This window comes from Dama dama, chromosome 7 (assembly GCF_033118175.1).
Source record: "Dama dama isolate Ldn47 chromosome 7, ASM3311817v1, whole genome shotgun sequence".
NCBI classification, from domain to species: domain Eukaryota; kingdom Metazoa; phylum Chordata; class Mammalia; order Artiodactyla; family Cervidae; genus Dama; species Dama dama.
Window position 1 is genome coordinate 42,259,687 of NC_083687.1, and position 6,913 is coordinate 42,266,599.

The following is a 6,913-nucleotide window of genomic DNA, read 5'->3' on the forward strand; positions in this document are numbered from 1 at the left end:
GGAATCTGTCTTCCAATGCAGGGACTCAGGTTAGATCCCTAGTCAGGGAACTAAGATCTCACATGCCTCAGGGCGACCCTCGCTTAACAACTACTCAAGCCTAAGAGTTCTACAGCCCACGCACCACAACGAAGACCCAGCGCAGCCAAAGTAAAAGATATACAGAAATATTGGGGGAGGAGAGGGAGGCTTAGGAGGGAAGGGATATATATACAGTTTGTGACTGATTCGTGTTACTTTAGGGCAGAAACCAACACAAAATTGTAAAGCAATATTCCACCAATTAAAAAATAAACAAAATTTTAAAAAATCCGACACACACAAAAATAAATAAAATGTTTCCTCTCGCCCCAAAAAAAAAAAAGTTTCCTCCCTTTTAGCCCAAAGAAAACATAAATAATTAAAAAAAAAAAAAAAAAAACCTTCCATTTAGATGATAGAAGGTGCAAGATAACATAGTCAGAAACATTTCCTCCATTTTTAGCACACAACTAAATGCTTTTATGTTTGATAGAAATAACTAGTTCAGATTAATCTCCTTTTCGGTCTCATAAAGAAAGTGAAGAATATGTCACTTTTCCCTCCTAATATAATCCAACCATTAAAAGAAAAATTTGTCTGAATGCTCGCTTCGACAACACATATACTAAAGTTGGAACAGTACAGAGAAGATGAACACAGTCCCTGTGCAAAAATGACATGCAAATTTCTGAAGCTTTCCGTATTTTTAAAAAGACATTAAAATAGACATAAATTAATGGAGAAATATACTGTGTTTATGAAAGACAGGAACCAAGATAGTAAAATTTTCAGTTCTACTCCAATTAATCTATAAAAGGAATGCAAATCCAATAAAAATCCCAACAGAGTTTTAGTAAAACCTAATTCTCAAATTCAAATAAAAGAGCAAATGGGCATGAATAGCTCAGAAGAATTTGAAGATGAAGAACAGAGTCGAGGGTGGGTGGAAAGAGGAGAGTGTGGGAGGGGAGTTCTCACTCTAGCGAAGCTCCAGACTGAATATGTAGTCAGTTATTAAAACGGTGTAATGATAGATATTCTACCTAATGTGATCATAAGTGATTTTGATTTTCTTATTTGTGCTCTTTTTTCTACATCAAATGTGCTAATTTTGTGATAAAAATAAAGCTAAAAAATTAATGCTTTAAAAAAGGAAATATCTACTGTAAGATAAAAAAATTAGAATGGTGTCACATATTTATTTCATGTCCCTACTGCCTAAAAACATGTCTCTTTGTGATATACACTTCCAGCTCTAAGGGGTTACCAGTTCCTGGCTTCAGTTCAGTTCAGTCACTCAGTCGTGTACAACTCTTTGAGACCCCATGGACTGCAGCATGCCAGGCTTCCCTGTCCATCACCAACTCCCGGAGTTTATTCAAATTCATGTCAATTGAGTCGGTGATGCCATCCAACCATGTCATCCTCTGTTGCCCCCTTCTCCTCCTGCATTCAGTCTTTCCCAGCATCAAGGTCTTTTCCAGTAAGTCAGTTCTTCGCATCAGGTGGCCAGAGTATTGGAGTTTCAGCTTCAGCATCAGTCCTTCCAATGAATATTCAGGACTGATTTCCTTTAGGATAGACTGGTTTGATCTCCTTGCAGTCCAAGGGACTCTCTAGAGTCTTCTCCAACACCACAGTTCAAAAACATCAATTTTTCGGTGCTCAGCTTTCTTTATGGTCCAACTCTCACATCCATACATGACTACTGGAAAAAACATAGCTTTGACTAGATGGACCTTTATTGGTAAAGTAATGTCTCTGCTTTTTAATATGCTGTCTAGGTTTGTCATAGCTTTTCTTCCAAGGAGCAAGCATCTTTTAATTTAATGGCTGCAGTCACCATCTGCAGTGATTTTGGAGCCCCAAAAATAGTCTCTCACTGTTTCCATTGTTTCCCCATCTATTTGCCATGAAGTGATGGGACCACATGCCATGATCTTCGTTTTCTGAATGCTGAGTTTTAAGCCAGGTTTTTCACTCTCATCTTTCACTTTCATCAAGAGGCTCTTTAGTTCTTTGCTTTCTGCCATAAGGGTGGTGTTATCTGCATATCTTAGGTTACTGATACTTCTCCGGGCAATCGTAATTCCAGCTTGTGCTTCATCCAGCCCATCATTTTGTATGATGTACTCTGCATATAAATAATCAGGGTGACAATATACAGCCTTGATGTACTTCTTTCCCTATTTGGAACCAGTCTGTTGGTCCATGTCCAATTCTACGTGTTGCTTCTTGACCTGCGTACAGATTTCTCAGGAGACAGTAAGGTGGTCTGGTATTCCCATCTCTTGAAGAATTTTCCACAGTTTGTTGTGACCTACACAGTCAAAGGCTTTGGCATAGTCAATAAAGCAGATGTTTTTCTGGAGCTCTCTTGCTTTTTCTATGATCCAAGAGATGTTGGCAATTTGATCTCTGGTTCCTTTGCCTTTTCCTAATCCAGCTTGAACATCTGGAAGTTCTTGATTCATGTACTGCTGCAGCCTCGCTTGGAGAATTTTGAGCATTACTTTGCTACAGTGTGAGATGAGTGTAATTGTGTGGTATCTTGAATATTCATTGGCATTGTTTTTCTTTGGGATTGGAATGAAAACTGACCTTTTCCAGTCCTGTGGCCACTGCTGAGTTTTCCAAATTTGCTGGCATATTGAGTGCAGCACTTTAACAGCATCATGTTTTAGGATTTGAAATATCTCAGCTGGAATTCCATCACATCCACTAGCTTTGTTCGTAGTGATGCTTCCTAAGGCCCCCTTGACTTCGGACTCCAGGATGTCTGGCTCCAGGTGAATGATCACACCATCGTGGTTACCCGGGTCATTAAGATCTTTTTTGTATAGTTCTTCTGTGTATTCTTGCCTACTGTTCCTGGCTTAGACTGAAAAATAATCTTTTAATATGAAGCTAGTTACTTAAGCTCTCTCAGACAGTTTTCCCATCTATAAAATGATTACATTAATAGCTTCCCAGTTCATGTTGGAGGGTTTATTGTTGGAATTGTGTAAGACTTGTGAAACTGCTTCCCAAAATATAAAAAAAGATACAAACTGCTATTACTGGTGTATGTGTATGTGTGCTCAGTTGTGTCCGACTCTGTGCGACCCCATGGAGTGTAGTCTGAAGACTCCTCTGTTCATGAAATTTTCCAGGCAAGAATACTGGAGTGGGTTGCCATTTCCTTCTCCAGGGGATCTTCCTGACCCAGGAACCAAACCCACACCTCTTGGGTCTACTTCATTGGCCAGTAGATTCTTTCACCAGTAAGTATTTGAAATAAAGCCATTGTAGAATTTAAAGCTTCACACCATCCTGCATTGGTTTGACTGGACTCTTTGAAGCCATTTGTGTTTAATGGGCGAAGTGAGTTGGGAGAGCCTAATTTAAATCCCAGCTCATACCCCATCTCATTTCACAACTGTTTTCCACCCATTCAATGACTGGATTTATTGGGTGCTAATATGCACTAGAGCTGGCAGTTACGATGGTGAAACAGACATGCGTGCATGAAGGACATGCACGTCCTTGCATGTGTGAAGCTTATAGATTAGCAGCGTATTTGTGGATGAGAAAATAGGCAGTTTCAAAATATGGTGACCAGTGCTATGATGTGGTAGGTTCAGGGTGCCATGAGGCTGTTGCTTGGGTGGTTACAGAAGGTTTCTTCAACCATGTAATGTTGAGGAGGGTGAAATATGCAGATGGTGAAAAGGGTAAAGGACAACAGTGGAGGATGCTTGCTGACCAGGCGACTGGGAGGAGTAGCGTGTTCCAGGCAGAGGGAAGAAAACTTGGGCTGCCCTGGGGGCAAGGAGAGCAACGGAACAACTTTTTTTTTTTTAAAGCACCCGGATCATTTTTTGTTCGATTTCAGTACTTTATAATGCTTCCTAGGTCAGGATCAGCATGATGAGTATTAGAATACATTTTAGGGTGACCTCCTCCTCCCCTCAGGCCTCCTGACCACTCCCATACTGGCCTTTCCCCTCACTGCCTGGCCTTTCCTTTTGAAGAGGCAGCACACTGAAGAGGTGGAAAGAGGCTTTTCTCTTTTGAAGCTGCAGCATTATTAACAGAGAAGTAAAAGTCTCCCATGAGCTATGGCAAAATCCTGCAGATTGGTTTATGAATCACTGTAGCTTAGGTTAAAGCAACCTAATTTCCTGAAAACCACTCCATGGCTTTAGCCTTCCAGAGGGGCATAAAGCTTGTATGATATTTACTCTTAGTTAAAATTAAATGGAAATTGAAAACAAAAAAACCCAGGAGTTTCTTTTGGGAGATCCTATCATTAAAGAAAACAAAAATTAAAGGCTCCAAAGTCATGTGGGTAAGATGTACCTATTGCATTAAAGAAGGTCTGGAAAATATACATATCAAAGTGTTAAACTGATAACTATCTCTGAGTAATTGGGTTTCATGTGATTTTTATTCCATTTTTATTGTGAAATATACATCAGAGAAAATACATGATATATAAAAGTATAATTTCATAAATTTTTATTATGTGAGCCCTCACATAACCATTACTCAAATCAAGAAATAGAATATGGCCCAGGGGCTGTCCATCCACCCCTTCCCACTCACAACCCACCCTCTCCGCAACGCCCTTACTTTTATGATAACTTCTTTTTTCCTTTTCTTTAGTTTTTCCACCTAAGTGTGTATTGATACTTTCACATATTTATCTTTTCCTATTTTTTGGACTTTAAATGGAAACATATGCCTTTTTTTTTTTTTTACTTCTATGTTTTAACATTAGGTTTCTCAGCTTCATTTATGCTAAGGATACTATGGTTCATTCCTTTTAAAAGGCTGTATGGTATTCTAAGGTTGGATATATTAATACCACACTTTATCTACTCTACTGTTGGCAGACAACTTGTTTTCAGTTTGGGGCCATTATGAATGGAGTTGCTATTCTTTTGGTGCTCACATGCACGTATTTCTGTTGCATATACACCCAGGGGTGGGAATCTGGGTCACCAGATATGTATATCTTTAATAGATAATGCCAAATGCAGCAGTAGCAATGAATACTCCCTGCAGCAGGGTAGGAGTGTTCCCATTGCCCTACACTGAAGTTTTGCGCATTTTTTTCCTTTAGCTCATTTGAATTGTCTATTTTTCCTCTATAAATATAAATATCCAATGTTTAATTAGCAGAATGCTTTTCTAATACTTCTTAAATTTGTCTTTCCCAATGAGAATATTATTTTTAAACTTTTAAATTGAAGTAAATCATTCTTATAGTAAAAGCCACCCAGATCACAGGTATATGGCTTAATGGATTATCACAAAGTGAACCCACCTCTGGGTCCATCAGCCGGGTCAAGAAATAGAATTTTCTGGCCTCCTGGAAGCATTTTCATGCCCCCTATCTGGCACAGTCCTTTCCCTCATCAAAAGTAAACAATATATTTAGTTCTAACATGATAGATTAGTCTTGTATGATTTTGAACTTTATACAAGTGGAACAATACAGGAGACCTCATTTCATGTGTAGCCTCTTTTATTTTTCAACATTGCGAGATTCATCTGTATTGCTATGTATAGTAGTAATTCATTCTTTTTTTCTTGCCACAAGGAAGAAATTTTTACCTAAGAGGCAACCTACTCAGTGCTTTTTTAACTCATGGACTGTATTGACCCTGCCACATGTGGATTAGAACACTTCACAGTCATCTGTATGTTTGTTTCGACATCAATAATAAGCTTTGGGGTTCGAGATGCTGCCAGGAGAGTGAGTATGGTACCCAGCTGCCTTTATATCCATAATTATCGCTCCACTTAGAGTTGTCTCTCAGCAATAACGAATGTTTTCTTTCCCTTCTTCTCCACCTAAAATGCAAAATAATATCACAGACCCAGGCTACACACTTTTATGTAAAACAGAGCAGTCACAGGATTTTACTGGAAAGTTGATTTATTTCTGAGGATCATGAGAGTCCAAGGATAAAACTGGCATCTGGCCACAGGGAGAGCCCTTGACCTAGAAGTGGAGACAGCTTCAAAGCTGTGTTGGTTTATAATGGAACAAGGCACTTTTAACATGAATCAGAGCCTCAAAACTTTCTAGGGGCAAAAAAAATCCTAAAACTGTCCTCCAAAAGGAAAGGTAAAATCAATAGCTTAGGTTTTTCACTCTTTCAGATAAGCAATACTAAACACTTCTACCAAAACAGTTGTTTAAATCTAGCTTTTGGTTTGTTGTTTTTTTTTGAAAGAACAAAGTGTCAACTGAGCTTGAACTCTTAAAGCAGAATCTTGATATCAATCTTTTTTTTTTTTTTTTTAAAGCAGCCAAACAGGATTTCAGATGGTAACTCTCTGAAAGGCTGCATGTGAATATGTAGTAAATGTAATTTTTCTTCTTTTTTTCTTTAGGCCTTGAGATGTAATTATTAAAGCTGCAAGTGTCCCCAGTGATATCAGCTAGATAATCAAATTTGGATCACAGGAATGAAATAACCTGAAGTGTGCCTTCATTACTGCTTTCCTAGAAATAATTCACTTAAGATAATTCTACCCTCCCCCCACCCACAAATCTGTAACCAGGCAATGGAGAGAGCCAGTAAAATTAGCCAGAGTAGTCAAAAGGGTCAAATTGATTCTCAAAGCAAAGAATGCCAATATTTCTCCACCATAAAAATAGAAGAAAACATTGCCAAAAGATAAAATAAAATAAAATAAAACATTGCCAAAATCACATGCAGGAACAATAAATTAAAAGGCTGAATAAAAATGCAAAATTTAGGAGACTTTATTGCTAAAGTAGCCATGAATTACTGATTAACTTTCTTAAAAAAAATAGCAAAAAATAACATTTTTTACAATAGTTGATTGAGAATCGTTTTTGTTAGCAAACATAAGTACCCACTGGAAAAAATGA

At 38.1% G+C, this 6,913-nt stretch overlaps 1 non-coding gene across 1 annotated transcript; it reads left to right on the forward strand.

Annotated features, from left to right (window-relative positions):
• Positions 1-622: 622 nt before the first annotated feature.
• On the forward strand, positions 623-729 carry LOC133060032 (U6 spliceosomal RNA). Its single transcript, XR_009693700.1, has one exon. It is a non-coding gene; the product is annotated as a U6 spliceosomal RNA (small nuclear RNA).
• Positions 730-6,913: the final 6,184 nt, after the last annotated feature.